Consider the following 16,345-nt stretch of genomic DNA (forward strand, 5'->3'; position numbering starts at 1 on the left):
CTCTTGTGGTGGATGCGGATAATAAAGAGGCAATGCATGTGGGGGACAGGGAGGAATATGAGTACTTTTTGTATCTTTTCCTCAATGTTGATGTGATGCCAAAACGGCTCTAGAAAAATTCTTTCAATAACTATATCTATTACAATAATGGGTATGCAATCTAAAAAAAATGTAATTTGTGATATCAGTAACTTAATATGGGTGGGGGATAGTAGTAGTATAGGGTTTTTGCATGCAATTGAAGTTATCAGTTTAAAATAGATTATTATAACTAAGATGTTTTTGTACTCTCAAAGTGAACACAAAGAAAACACCTATGGAAGGCTCAAAAAAAGAAAAAGAGAATAGAATCAAAGCATGTAAAAAAAAAAATCAGAAAAGAAGATAGCAAGAAAGGAAAGAGGAGACAAAGAAGCTACAAGACAGAGAACAATTACCAGAGGGAATAGTAAGCCCCTCTCTATCAATAATTACTTTAATGACATAAAAAAATCTAGATCTATTCCCAGGTTGTGATTTTCTCCTAGAAGTCTTATTGTTTTAGTTTTTAAATTTAGATCACCCATAACAAATTAATTTTTGTAAATGGCACGTTGTAGTTGTTGAAGTTCATTTTTTCCATATGGATATCTACTTGAAAAAGCTTTCATTCCTCATTAGCACAAATGAGTAGTCTGCTGAGTTCCTGAGTGGCTCAGTCAGTTAAGCATCTAACTCTTGATTTCATTCAACTCAGGTCATAATCTCAGAGTTATGAGATTGAGCCCCCAGCCTATACCCAGCATGAAGCCTGCTTAAGATTCTCTCTCTCCTGGGCACCTGAGTGGCTCAGTCCATTAAGCATCTGCCTTTGGCCCGGGTCATGATCTCAGGGTCCTAGGATCGAGCCCTGTGTTGGGCTCCCTGCTCAGCAAGGAGTCTGCTTCTCCCCAACCCGTCAATAAATAAAGAAAAAAAAAAAAAAAGATTCCTCTGCCTGCCCCTTCCCCACCTCTGGGTCTCAAAAAAAAAAAGAAGAAGAAGCAGAAGAAGAAGTAGTAGTAGTAGTGGTGGTGAATGGTCTGTGTAAGTGTAGACCTATTTTAGGTCTCTTTAATAGTCCACTGATATTTGTCTGCCTTTATGGAATACCGTAGTAAGTGGTAAGAACCATTGTCTATTGATTGAATATATTTTTGGATCAGCCTAGATATTGAAAATGGTGTTCGGGGCCAATTTTCTTTGGCCTTTCACAGAATTGCCTTAAGTGAACTATGCTTTGGTATTATGACACTGGCCTTCATCAAGGGACAGTTACTTGAAACTATGATTTTTATCATGAAAATGTTAAGTGCATTATACTGTCTCTCCTTTGTAAGCCACGGTAGAAAGGTCTTATGAGTTTTAATACCAGGAAAAATAATATGTCTGTCCCCCTCTCTAATCGATAGGCATTCATTTTATGGAGCTATACATTCTGACAACTAGGAAGATAAGAAACTATTTTATTGATTGATTCAAAAATTCCATAGAAAACCTTATTGTACAATCCTATCCTTTGCTTGTGGACTATCCTTACTTTAGTACCTTATTTTTCAAACTTTATTACCAATTTTCTCCTAGTTTCCCACTCATTATATGTACATATGCAACCCAAATCAAATCCCTTTTTGGAATGACCCCAGAATCTAAATAAAGCATTCACTGTGTCTTTGGAAATAGGTTTTGCATTTGAGAATAATAGCATTGCATTTAGTTTAAATTTATCAAAATCTAAATGGGAGCCCCCATCTTTTTGCTTGCTATCTATGAACTAATGAACAAATGGGAAGGTAAAGCAAGAGCTTAGTAGTTCTATTATGTGTGTAGTAGTTTGTGTCAGTTTCCTCCTTTTCTCCTTTTGTCCCCAGCTGGGCCATGGTCTTTACTTGCATCTAATTTACAGTACACAGATAAGCAGCATTGTAAAGGAAAAGTGGTATGGGGCTCTGCTCTTACACCATTAACTGCACGTGGGACTTCAAGGGAATTTCAAGGGAATTCAGCTGATGCCTTTTGTAAGAGGAGGAAAAAGAGCAAGAGACGGAGGCCCATTTATGTGCATCAGAAAGTACTGATGAGTTTGTAGTATCCCACTGTTTCCAACTTTCACCTGGCAGGCAGGGTGATGCATGTAGTAAATGACACCTTTCTCATGTTTCATCTTTCTAGTGTCTCATGTCTCCCAACCCATATAGAGTACTAACTTCCACAATAAGATATCTGAAGTATATTCCCAGAAATAGCTGTAGAACTCTTTCTAATGTAATGCCTGTTTTTCTATCAGGCACTATTGACCTTTCTTTCATTTGAAAAGTTATTGATTATGCTCTATATTCTTGGCATTGCTCTATGTGTTGGGATTAAGAAAAGAAATAAGATATGGATCTGTAGATGAAAGGGCTTGATTCTGCAACAATCCTCTGCCGTCTTGACTCTTTCTTCCCCATCCTTTCCACACTGCAAATCAGTTGTTTAGCTTTTGAGAACTGATCATTATGCCTCTGGGGTACCAAACATGTGAAATGTATTCCATACAATGGGATGAAATTAATCTAACAGTTCCCTTTCAGTCTATGAAGAAGAAACTGTGAAATTACACAAGAAGAATAAAATTAGTCCATTGAATTATAATCTCTCTTATCCCTAGGGAAAAGAATTTTTGAGCAAGCTTAAGCACAAATATGTCCAGGAATACAAACATAACAAAGATAATATTTCAAAATTGTATAACCTAGTAGCAGTATTCTCATATATAACTTTTCACTACATTCCAATCAGCAAAACAACATAATATATAGAGATACTACTAAAATTCTCAAGGTATTCAAAAAATTTATGGAACTGATAAAGGAATTCTGTAAAGTTGCAAGATACAAAATCAATGGGCAGAAATCTGGGTTGCATTTCTATATACCAATAATGAAGCATGAGAAAGAGAAATTAAGAAAACAATCCCATTTAAAATTGCACCAAAAATAACAAGATACCTAGGAATAAACTTAACCAAAGAGGTGAAAGACCTATACTCTGAAAACGTGAAACATTGATGAAACAAATTGAAGATGACACAAAAGAAATGGAAAGTTATTCCCTACTCCATGGACTGGAAGAACAAATATTGTTAAAATACCTATAGTCCCCAAAGCAATATACAGATTTAAAGCCATCCCTATCAAAATACCAATAGCATTTTGCACCGAACTAGAACAAATAATCCTAAAATGTATATGGAACTACAGAAGACCCCATATAGCCAAAGCAATTTTGAAAAAGAAAAAACAAAGCTAGAGGTATCACAATTCCAGACTTCAGGTTATACAACAAAGCTGCAGTGATCAAAACAATACAGTCCTGGCACCAAAGTAGACAGATCAATGGAAAAGAACAGAAAAACCCAGAAATAAACCCACAATTATATGATCAATTAATCTTCAACAAAATAGGAAAGAATATCCAATGGGAAAAAGTTTCTTCAACAAACGGTGTTGGGAAAACTTGTCAGCTACAGGCAAAAGAATGAAACCGGACCACTTTCTTATACCATACGTAAAAATAAATTCAAAATGGATTAAAGACCTAAATGCGAAAACTGAAACCATAAAAATCTAGAAGAGAGCACAGACACTAATTTCTGTGACATTGGCCATAGCAACATTTTTCTAGATATGTTTCCTAAGGCAAGGGAAATAAAAGCAAAAATAAACCATACCAAAATAAAAAGCTTCTGCACAGCAAAGGAAACAACGAAATTTAAAAGGCAGTTTACTGAATGGGAGAAGATAATATAGAAGATATATATGGCACTTCTCAGTTTTTTTCCAGGTTTATTGAGGTATACTTGACAAATAGTATATATAATTAAGACATACAACATGTTTTTTTGATATATGTATACATTGTGAAATAATTACCATAATCAAGCTAATTACTATATGTCACCTCACATAATGATTTGTGTGTGTGTGTGGTGAGAACACTTAAGATCAACTCTCTTGGGGCGCCTGGGTGGCTCAGTGGGTTAAAGCCTCTGCCTTCGGCTCAGGTCATGATCTCAGGGTCCTGGGATCGAGCTCTGCATCGGGCTCTCTGCTCAGCAGGGAGCCAGCTTCCCCTTCTCTCTCTTTGCCTGCCTCTCTGCCTACTTATGATCTCTGTCTGTCAAATAAATAAATAAAATCTTAAAAAAAAATAAACTCTCTTATCAAATTTCAGGTATACAATAGAGTATCATTAACTGTAGCTACCGTGCCATATATTAGATCTCCAGCAATCCCACTTCTACATAGACGCCCAACAGAAATAGAATCAGTATTTCAAAGAGATGCCTGCAATCCCATGTTTGTTGCAGCCTTTTCTCAATAGCCAGGACATGGAAACAACCTAACTATTGACAAATAAAAGGACAAAAGGATATGGTATATATATACAGTGTAATATTATTCTGCCTTAAAAAAGGGAAGGAAATCCTGCCTTTTGCCACAACATGTATGAACCTAGAGGACATTATGCTAGGTGAAATAAGCCATACACTGAAAAAGAAATACTGCATTAGCTCACTTTTATGTGGAAAGTAACAAAATTTAAGTCATAAAAGCAGTGAGTACCAGGGGCAAAGAGGTGAGGGAAATATGATACTGAATCAGTTCTGATCACGGTCTTAAAAGCTGACTTCAGCAAACTCAAAGATATTATCAAATGATGAAAAGGATAAGTTATTGGTAAAAAAATTTTTGGAAAATGTGATAACTGCTTAATAATTAACTACTTTAGAACTTAGTAATTTAGGTGGAAAATAAAGCCAAAATATGCAAAAAGAAAGTATCTAGAAAGTGTTGTAATAGATATAGCCATCTCATAAATTTGGAGACAAGCCTACTATCATTTTAGCACTCCCAGCTCACTAACATAAATAGGGCTCAATAATTGATTATGTTTAGAAAAGTGCAAAAGTGAAACCTTTTAAATATACTGACAGTAGTAACAGACAACTGAAAAGAAAAAAATGAAAAAGAAAAAACAGAATACTCAGGCATTACATTTTCTTGTGCTTGTCCTTTATTTAAAGTCTCTCCTTTCATCTTTATTTTTTTTTTTTTTAAAGGCAGTGTTTTTTGTTTTTTGGTTTTTTTTTTTAAGATTTTATTTATTTATTTATTTGTCAGAGAGAGAGAGAGAGAGAGAGAGCGCGAGCACAGGCAGACAGAGGCAGAGGGAGAAGCAGGCTCCCCGGCAAGCAAGGAGCCCGATGTGGGACTCGATCCCAGGACGCTGGGATCATGACCTGAGCCGAAGGCAGCTGCTTAACCAACTGAGCCACCCAGGCGTCCCATCTCCTTTCATCTTTAAGTTGAAGATATTATCTGTAAAAGCACTCTGAATAACAGATGAATCAGAGACAATGGCATGAATATCAGATTAGTATTTAGTCCACATGAATATTTGCCAAAAGAATGGCAATGAATTAACTAGTTTCTTCACAATATGTTTAGCAGAAGCACAGTACATAGCTATTACTTCTTTTTTAAACTACTGCTTATTAACTTTTTTTTTTTATTATGTTTAGTTAGCCAGCAAATATTACATCATTAGTTTTTGATGTAGGCGTCAACGATTCATTAGTTGTGTATAACACCCAGTGCTCATCACAATATGTGCCCTCCTTAATACCCATCACCCAGCTACCCCATCCCTCCACCAGCCTCCCCTCTGTAACCCTCTGTTTATTTCCTGGAGTCCAGAGTCTCTCAAAATTTGTCTCCCTCTCTGATTTCTTCCCACTCCATTTTCCCTCCCTTCCCCTATGATCCTCCATGCTATTCCTTATGTTCCACATATGAATGGAAACCATATGATAATTGTCTTTCTCTGCTTGACTTATTTCACTTAGCATAATCCCCTCCAGTTCCAACCATGTCAGTGCAAATGGTGGGTATTCATCCTTTCTGATCACCAAGTAATATTCCATCATATATATGAGCCACATCTTCTTTATCCATTTGCCTGTTAAAGGGCATCTTGGCTCCTTCCACAGTTTGGCTATTGTGGACATTACTACTATGAACATTAGGGGTGCATGTGCCCCTTCTTTTCACTCCATCTGACATCTGTATCTTTGGGATAACTACCTAGTAGTTCAATTGCTGGGTCATAGGGTAGCTCTATTTTTAATGTCTTGAGGAACCTCCAAACTGTTTTCCAGAGTGGTTGTACCAGCTTGCATTCCCACCAACAGTGTAAGAGGGTTCCCCTTTCTCCACATCCTCACCAACACTTGTTGCTTCCTGTCTTGTTAATTTTTGCCATTCTAACTGGTATAAAATGGTATCTCATTGTGGTTTTGATTCATATTTCCCTGATGGATAGTGATGTTGAACATTTTTTCATGCGTCTGTTAGCCATTTGTATGTCTTTTTTGGAGAAGTGTCTGTTCATGTCTTCTGCCCATTTCTTGACTGGATTATTTGTTTTTTTGGGTGTTGAGTTTAACAAGTTCTTTATAGATCTTGAATACCAGCCCTTTATCTGAAATGTCATTTGCAAAAATCTTCTCCCATTCTGTGGATTGCCTCTTAGTTTTGTTGACTGTTTCCTTTCCTGTGCAAGGAAAGGAAAGCTTTTCATCTTGATGAAGTTCCAAAAGTTTATTTTTGCTTTTGTTTCCCCTGCCTTTAAAGATGTGTCTTGGAAGAAGTTGCTGTGGCCAATGTTAGAGAGGTTACTGCCTATGTTCTTCTCTAGGATTTTGATGGATTCCTATCTCACATTGAGGTCTTTCATCCGTTTTGAGTTTATCTTTGTGTATGGTATAAGAGAATGGTCTAGTTTCATTCTTCTGCATGTGGTTGTCCAGTTTTCCCAGCACCATTTATTGAAGAGACTGGTTTTTTTGTTTTTTGTTTTTTGTTTTTTTTTCCACTGGATGTTCTTTCCTGCTTTGTTGAAGGTTAGTTGACCACAGAGTTGAGGGTCCATTTCTGGAGTCTCTATTCAGCTTATTAACTTTTATAATAGTTGGTCCATGTCATAGGAATGAAAAGTACATCATAGGGAATTTATTCAATGGTATTGTAATAGCATTGTATGGTGACAGATGGTAGCTACACTTGTGGAGAGCATAGCATAACATAGAGGGTTGTCATATCACTGTATACATATGTGTGTATACACTATGTAACATTGTGTATCAACTATAATCCAATTTTTTAAAGTTTTTAATTAAATTTAATTAGAGCTAAAAAGAATAATAGTTGACCCAAAACAGAAAACCTCAAAACATTATTGTTTGGTGGTGAAATGAAGCCAGAGGAAAGCTGGTCTTCATTCCATTTTTCTGAAGAAAACAAATCATATTTTAAAATAAGGAAAACACACAGAAGAAAAGAATATATCTTCTTGGTTTAGCTAACAATTTGATTTTGTGAATTCAAAAGCACTGATTGCTTACCTACTTCTACAAACTGGAGATCCAATAGTAAGTGAGATACTCTGCCCTCAAGTAATTTAGAATCTAGTGAAAGACATGGGTGCTTATATAAGGACTCTGCAGTAGAGCTAATGTAGAGCATTATGAGATCACCATGGAGAACCACAAACACGTTTTATAAAATCAGGAAAGACTTCATGACTTTCACACTTAAGCTGAAACCTGAAAGCAAGTATTAAGTCGGTTACACAGCAGAAGAATCAGTAAATTTCGACAGCTACCAAGTGTCAACCGCACGATCCCTTGAGACAATGTGCAAAATAATAAAGTATATATAAATTCTATTAGGCATCTCAATGTTCCCAATATTTGATCATTGCACATTGTGGTACTAACAATAGTATGCCTGCTTCACGAACTATTGTATAGGCATTAAAATGAAAATGATTATGGTAGATTTGTACTGTGTTCACTTGAGCAGGGTACATATTTCCATTTTCTGCACAGTTCTGAGTTAGGCATGCCAAAGTGGGCCCTTTTGTGTGAGATTTGGAAAGTGAAGTAAAGTCACAGCATCCTTGTTCTTTCCTCATGGGGAAGGGCTGTGTGGAGGACCCCATGGTATTGCAGCTCCTGCTTGAGGTCTGGAGCCAGCCATAGCTCCTCCAGCTCCCCCTGGTGCTCCTTCAGCAACATCTCCAGCCCCAGGGCCAGGTGTGTGTTTTGCTATTGAGGGTGGATGCCTGTTTCTCTTTGCAGGTTCTCTCCATCTTCAAAGCTGGAGGTTTGGGGGCTGTGTGAAACCAGTCTTAGTTCCAGCCCAGTCTCTCAGTCCCAGCTCAGCCAGATAGGTTCCTAGAGAATTCTGCTCCTCCTCTACTTTATGGCTCTCCTTCTTTCTCAATGGCCTGCCCTGCTAGCTTCAGGCTTTTGCACCAAAGGACAGCTTCACATAGACCATCTGTCCTGCCTTCTCAGTTGCATAAGATCAAATCCTTATAATAAAATGCCTTCTTATTTTCTTCTGATCAAGCCCTGACTGCTATAGTGATGCTTTTTGCATTCTGTATGACAACATTGGAAAAAGGATTATGGCATAATATTAAGTTAAAAGCATCAGCATGCAAATGTTATGTAAATTTTAATTCAGTAGTTTAAATGTAAATGGATCTAAAATTCACCAAAATATTAAGTGTGATTTTATTTGGAAAAGTGGGACAATGTGTAAATTTTTGTCTTCTTTATATCTTTCGGTATTTCTACTTTTAAAAACTGAACATTCATTAATTTTAAAATTTAAATCAGCCACAAAATATAAACTTGTTTTTGTGACAGTAAATCTTTAGAGCAAAGAAAAGGCAGTCACCTAACCATGTGATTATAGGTTCTCTTTATTCACATAAATGCATCCTCAGGGCTTTCTAAATGGTGATATTAAAAAACATAGGAGTAGAAGGGGTTGTAAACAATTAGAGTTACATTTTCAGTATGTTCTGCTAAGACTCAACCACCAAGCTTCATGAATGCTAATTTGAAAAACTGGGTCATATTCTCCAGCACAACTTTGTATATCTTTTCTGGGGAAGGATGCAGGTTTAAAAGACTTATAAACAAACTCACTAAAAACTGTATGTTTAAAATGTAAATTTAAGCTTCTTTCAAATATATACACATCTATCTTGTGTTCTATACCCACAAACACACACTCAAATAAGTTACTATTTCCAATACCTAATTCCAAATTTTGAATAAATTCAATAATATTTTTACTTAAAAATTATCCATATAGACATATATACACTCATAATTTTTGAACTTTGAAATAGGTATTTTAAGCAATAATTTTTTTTGTATTTTTATAGCAAGTCACTATTTACAAAGAACTTGTATAAAACCATGAAAAGATATTGTTGGAAAATGAAACAAGATGGGATCGGGAGGGAGACAAACCATAAGAGACTCTTTTTTTTTTTTTTTTAAAGATTTTATTTATTTATTTGACAGACAGAGATCACAGTAGGCAGAGAGGCAGGTAGAGAGAGAGAGGAGGAAGCAGGCTCCCTGCTGAGCAGAGAGCCCGATGCGGGACTCGATCCCAGGACCCTGAGATCATGACCTGAGCCGAAGTCAGAGGCTTAACCCACTGAGCCACCCAGGCACCCCCATAAGAGACTCTTAATCCTACAAAACAAACTGAAGGTTGGGGGGGTGGGTAGGGAGAGGGTGGTGGGGTTATGGACATTGGGGAGGGTATGTGCTATGGTGAGTGCTGTGAAGTGTGTAAACCTGGCGATTCACAGACCTGTACCTCTGGGGCTAATAATACATTATATGTTGATAAAAAATAAATAAATAAAGATTAAAATTAAAAAATTTTTAAAAATATGTATACAAAACAAAAAAAAAAGATATTGTTGGGTTTCTTTGAAGATTTTATTTCTTTGTTTGCAAGAGACAGAATGAGAACAGGAGCAGGGGGAGGGGCAGAGGGACAAGCAGGCTCCCCAGTGAGTGCAGATCCTGATCTGGGGCTTGATCCCAGGACCCTGAGATCAGGCCCTGAGCCGAAATCAGACGCTTGACTGACTGAGCCACCTAGGTACCCCAAGACATTGTTGTTTTTTAATCCTTGAATATACTGAGGCCCAAAGAGATTAAGAAATGAGGTTAGGGTTCTACTCATACATTATTGGCACTATTATTGACTTTATAAAAATCATTTGGTTATTTACAAGAGCGAGCTTCCTTGACACCTCAAAAGTTAAAGGAGGTAACCTTTAATAAACATTCACTTGTCCTGCAACATACTTGTTTTCTGCTATTAAGCAAATCGATTTTTATAGTTATTTGATACATAGACATAATAGTACTATTTAGACTAAAGAATGCATTTGATATTATTAATGATACAAGAATATGAATTTGTCTTTGTAATAAAAATTAATTATACATTGGTATCCCTAAAGAATATAGACCACGAATATAGATTCTTTCCTATCAGATAAGATCTATGTAACTTAACAAAAAAATTGATTTAGGGGCGCCTGGATGGCTCAGTTGTTAAGAGTCTACCTTTGGCTCAGGTCATGATCCCAGGGTCCCAGGATTGAGCTCAGGGGGAAGCCTGCTTCTCTGTCTTCCACTCCCCTTGCTTCTCCGTCTCCCACTCCCCCTGCTTGTATTCCCTCTCTCACTGTCTCTCTCTCTGTCAAATAAATGAATAAATAATAAAAAGTCTTTTAAGAACAGTTGATTTAGCTCTATTTGCCAAAGGACTAAAGATTACTTTGTCAAGAAGGCCTTAGCCTAGTGCACTGTTTTAGTGGAAGAGTTTGGGAATGCTCTTCACAGTGAGTGACCAGGTTATCTTTACACAAGTAAGATAAATATTCATAGATGTGTACTTTGTTTCGATAAATCAAGAGCATGGTGTGTCTGTTCTTTCAATTCAATCACCTGGTGCAGAAGTAAACACATTATAGCCAGCCCATGTGCCAAATCCAGCCCACCATTGTTTTTGTATGATAGATGAGCTAAGAAGTTTTTTCATTTTTAAATGCTTGGAAAAAATTAAAGAATATTTTATGAATCATAGAAAGTATATGGTATTCAGATATCAGAGCCCATAAATAAAATGTGAAACCTAGGCCAGCTCATTTTTAAGTATTGTCCCTCATGAGAACAAATTAAGACATGGTAATGGCTTCTCTAAGTCACAAGTTCTACAGATGAATGACAAATGTAAGTTAGACATGAATTATTATGTAAGACACTTCTGATAAAATTCAAAAATACTTTGTTACACTATTAAAAATATTCCCACTAGACTTATATTCACATGGAAGGGAGGGAAAGTAAACATTCACATATAATATATTTTTCTTAAACAGTTAATCTTAGAGGTAAAATGATAGATTTTCATTATGGAACCAAATCAGATACCCTAGACTTTTATCCCTTCCAAAGATTTGGAAATCTTTCTTTTCTACAGACTAAATGCAGTATGACATCTCTCCCTGTTCCATTTCATGACCTAAATAAGGTTAAGAGGGTGATAAATTCTGTAGGTCACTAAGCAAAGTAGGCCAAAGAAAAAGAGAGAAAGAAATTAAAATTAATGATAAGAAAATTACCCCTGCTGTGATACCATGAGATGCTGAAAAAACTCTCAGCCCTTGGAATTGTGGTCATGACAACCTATAAACTCAACCTTAGTCAGTGATACCAGTTTGAAATTGTATCGCCATTGAGCTAAAATAAAATGCTAAACTGGATGAATCCCTTTGTTCCCCACAGCCGCAAGTTATTTACTTATACTTCATTGCTGTAGCTGTTATGTTGTAGGTGTTCCTCCTGCATTGCTAGTTTGCTGAAAGCTCTATACCAAACAATTTCAGGCTTATGTAAGCTCCTGGATTTCATTAAGGAAGATTTCACCATTGATATCCATGGTTTGTAACCCTTACCAGATGCAGAGGAATATTCAAGCAAAGAATTGAGTACGGGGGCATTTCAAGTCTTTAGTTACTTGGTCAGTCTAAAGTCCATTAATGAAAAGCAAATGCAGTTGTGTTTGTACTGACACTTTTATTCCTAATTTAAGGATTGCTTATGGGTTATTTTTTTGTTTTTGTTCTTGTTTTTCATCAGTCTTATATAACACCCAGTGCTGATTACATTCCATACCCTCCTTAATGCCCATGACCCAGTTACCGCATCCCTCTACCTCCCTCCCCTCCAGCAACCCTCATTTTGTTTTCTACAATTAAGAGTCTCTTATGGTTTGTCTCCCTCTCTGATTTCACCTTGTTTTATTTTTTTAAGGATTACTTATGTTTTTAAATGATGATAATGCCTTTATTGACAAGCCTCACCCCATCACAGTTAAACTTTCTAGTCCTAGCACAGTAATAAATCAGAATTTATTCTTTTTTTGCTACTAATAAGCAGATTATTTTAATTTTTTTATATGTGTTGAAGTTCACAAAAGATACTATTGTTATAGTAATGTTGTTGCACTCTTAAACTATATGTAATGCACTGTTGAAGACTTAATTTTCATTATCTTATTTATAATATAACCTTATGATCTAGATGCTGTTATTATTCCCATTTTACACATGAGAAAATAGAACCTCATGGAGGCTACTTTAGTTTGATACTCTAATAGGTATTATAGGTAAAGTAATTAATCACTATTAGAGTCAAGATTGGAATCTATGCTTCCTGACATCCAAAATTGTGTTCTTATCCTCCATTACGCCATCCTGTTTCCCATGAATGGAGACAAATAGGTTAGTAAAAAATTGCCCGCAAAGATTTATTGTATTTTTGTCTGTTTATTAACAGACATCAATATTATTACAAGTAGCGAAGCAGATGTTTTTGTGAAAGGAGCAGGGGCTTTGGAAGCAGGCTTACCTGAGTTCGATCCTGAACTCCTCATTTGGAGCCTGGATATAAATCATAGTACTTGTTCTCTTTAATACCTGCTTACTCATCTGCAAAATAGAGATGATAGTAACTTACCTTGAGAGTTTATATAAGTGTTAAATAAGGTGATGTATATATAGTAGCTAGGACAAAAAGGGCACAAAATAATTATTTTTTCCTCCTGTCTATTTTTTCAACTATGCATAACTTCTTTTCCATAGAAAGGCTGACCTAATGTCTCAGTCATTCCTTATCATGAAGAATCCAGGTCCTAGGTTAAATTCAAACATAGATTTTTCATATTTATCACAGGTTCATTAAACACCATAGTAAAATTAAGTTTGTATTTTTTTTAAATCACAGGAAAAGCATTGACCTGAAAATCCTTTGAAATGGTAAAACACAGCCCAACACTTCTGGATGTTTATTAAAAACAACAGTAACAATTCTGGCAAAGGGTATCCTAGAGGAAAGAAATGGAGTACAAAAACCCAAGGGCACACTGGTGTGCTAGGCTAAATGGTATGGTCTAGGCAGTATACATGGAGGAGGGAAAGGGAAAGGGAGTCTCTCAAAGCAATCCTCAGATATTCCAGTTCAAAATCAGACCTGGGAAGAACACATACTTTTCCCATGCCTTTCTTCTTTTTTTTTTTTTTTTTTTTAAGATTTTTATTTATTTACTTGACTGACAGAGATCACAAGTAGGCAGAGAGGCAGGCAGAGAGAGAGGGGGAAGCAGGCTCCCCGCTGAGCAGAGATCCTGATTGGGGTGGGGGCGGGGGGAGGATCCCAGGACTCTGGGATCATGACCTGAGCTGGGTGAAGGCTTTAACCCACGGAGCCACCCAGGCGCCCTTCCCATGCGTTTCTGATGTTGATGTTGGTGAATCTTTTTGTCCTGTATTCATGTGTTACTTTCCTGGACCTTGGACAGATGAGATTCTCTAAGAATGTTTTGGTGACTCCTTTTTTTTATTTTTTAAGGTGATTTCTAACTTTATGGGTGCTTTTTCACTCAAAAAGAAAAACAAAATCTGAAATATTTCACACCAAGTTTGTAATGTAGTCAACTAGTTCAGTGGAAAAAGTCAGGTTTACAACATAGGAAACAAACAGTAATATTGGAATATGATTGTTTTTATTATTATTTTAAACACGAAGAAAATAGAGATATATAAAGGTATAATGCTTATAATGCTTACATTTAAAAATGGAAGTATCAATAGTAACTGGCTATTCTAAAGTTGAAAATGATTCAGATTACTCTGGCTAATGTTGACACTTTTCTTTTTTTTTTTTTTTTTAATGTTAAGACTTTTCAGATATCGGACTTGAGCAGCATCATATATCCCAAGTCATGTAAATCATGTAATTTCTGTTAACATTTGCCAAGGAGAAAAAAACAGAAGTATTTTAAGAAATAAAATCAATATTTTTTATTAAAAGTTTTAGATTTCCCCCAAATCTTCTTAGCTTTTATTAAAAATGCTTAGTTTTATATTAGAAGTCTTTTATTTAAGAAGTAATTCAAAGTAGGTATTTATAACATGTTCACTTCTTTGATTATAATTTTTTTAAAAGAGAAGAAAGAAGGAAACATTCTAAATTTTATATACATACACAAAAATATGCACATATACATATATATATAAATAAAAAGGAAGAACACATTTCAAATTATATATATTATAGGTATATACACACATAAGTGTGTGTGTGTGTGTGTGTTTGTGTGCACAGACGTAGGTTTCCTTGACCGGAATAATTGGTACAATTATAGTTAAATATTCTTAGAGAAAGATATAGCCACTTGTTAAGTAGAATTATAAAATCTATTTTAAATCTTTTATATTTAAAAAGCAAATGTGAGCCATCTGCTACTATAAAAGGCACTGTGAGGTTTTGAAAAATGGTATGGTCTTGATCCCATGCCCTCTCCAACTTCCTAAATCTGTGAGTCTGACCTTGGCTACATTACTTAACTTCTCTTCCCACCCCTCCCCTCCTCTTTCCTTCCCTCTTCTCTCTCAAATATTTTTTTGAAGAGAAAATGAGACAAGGTATATAAAACGCTTAGCACATAAAAGGCACTAATACATGAACATATACAGGGATGCCTCGGTGGCTCAGTGGGTTAAGTGTCCGACTCTTGCTTTCTCCACAGGTCATGATCTCAGGGTCATGAGATCAAGCCCCCTCTCAGGCTCTGTCCTCAGCACGAAGTCTGCTTGAAATCCTCTCCCTCTGCCTTCCCACCCAAATGCATGTGTACTCTCTCTGTCTCTAAAATAAGATAAATAAAATTTTAATGCATATATATACATGTGTGACATGTATATATGTGTGTGCGTATAAGAACATGTACAGTGGAATGCTTACAAAAATTGTAATTGGGGCTGCTTTTCTCTCCAGGGTCTCAGATGAAGCTTGGAGTGACTGAAAAGGCAAAGAAGCAGAGCATAGCTTTGGATGGACTCATGAATGAGCAGAAGAGGTAAGTGGAACATACATTAAGCAAATAGTAATATTATACATTTATATCACAAAACATCAACATATGAAATATAAATGTATGAAATGCTCCAATGAAGAGAAAACATTTGTCAGACTAATACAGCAATAAAACTCCACTCCATGTTGCTTATAAAAAGTTTGGTAACGATGTGGGTAATGGGAACTCTCGGGTACTGCTGGTGAGAATGGAGAATAAGACAACCAATTTTACAAATGGTTTGGTGCTGTCTTAAAATCAAATATAAGCCTGCCTTTTGATGCAGCAATTTCCACCCCTTGGTACAGACCAACAAAAATGTGAGTATACATTTTTTTCATAACAACCAGATGCTAAGAGAAAAATAAACTGTAGTCTTAGAAATTAGGATCATGCTTACCTTGGGAGTCATTAAATGGAAATATTCCCTTCATAATAAATCACTAACATGCATGCATAATCATTGTATACTCTTTTTTCTGCATCTGTTTTTCTTTATTAAAACAACCTTAAAAATAAAATATAATCATTAAATGGGTTTTATTAAAAGACAAGGAAATTTTTACTGATTAATTACTGATAAATCAGGGTGTGTATTTTGAGTAGCCTGATCAGAGTGGGGTGGTAGTCCTTGTTTGCTCTATTTAGTTGTGTTTTTTTTCCACAATAGAAACTGTCTTGCCCAAGACAATATGACACATTCAGACAAGAGTCAGAAAGGGTAAAGGTACAGAGAAGCTCCATGTAATTATATTTTCTTTGTGTAGAGCTAAGTGGCCTTTGGAGGAATGAAGCTATAGGCTAGGTCTTCATGGTCATGCACTAAAGCAAAAGTGTAAAATGGGCTAGATACTAATCCCCCATGAATGTACATTTGATCAGTGGTATTGTATGTGCTATGTATGTCTAGCATATTGAAAAGCCAAATAGAAGGCTGAGCTTATGTTTTATGAACACCCCATAGAGCCATGCTT

The 16,345-nt window shown here is 35.9% G+C and overlaps 1 long non-coding RNA gene across 1 annotated transcript; it reads right to left on the reverse strand.

Moving 5' to 3' along the window:
• Positions 1-8,480: 8,480 nt before the first annotated feature.
• LOC116872281 lies at positions 8,481-15,290 on the reverse strand. The gene is made up of 3 exons (XR_004383624.1): positions 15,260-15,290; positions 12,866-12,945; positions 8,481-8,508 (listed from the first exon to the last, which is right to left on the reverse strand). It is a non-coding gene; the product is annotated as an uncharacterized LOC116872281 (long non-coding RNA).
• Positions 15,291-16,345: the final 1,055 nt, after the last annotated feature.

The sequence above is a fragment of the Lontra canadensis genome, unplaced genomic scaffold, assembly GCF_010015895.1.
Source record: "Lontra canadensis isolate GAN:19392208 unplaced genomic scaffold, GSC_riverotter_1.0 scaffold2, whole genome shotgun sequence".
Lineage (NCBI taxonomy): Eukaryota > Metazoa > Chordata > Mammalia > Carnivora > Mustelidae > Lontra > Lontra canadensis.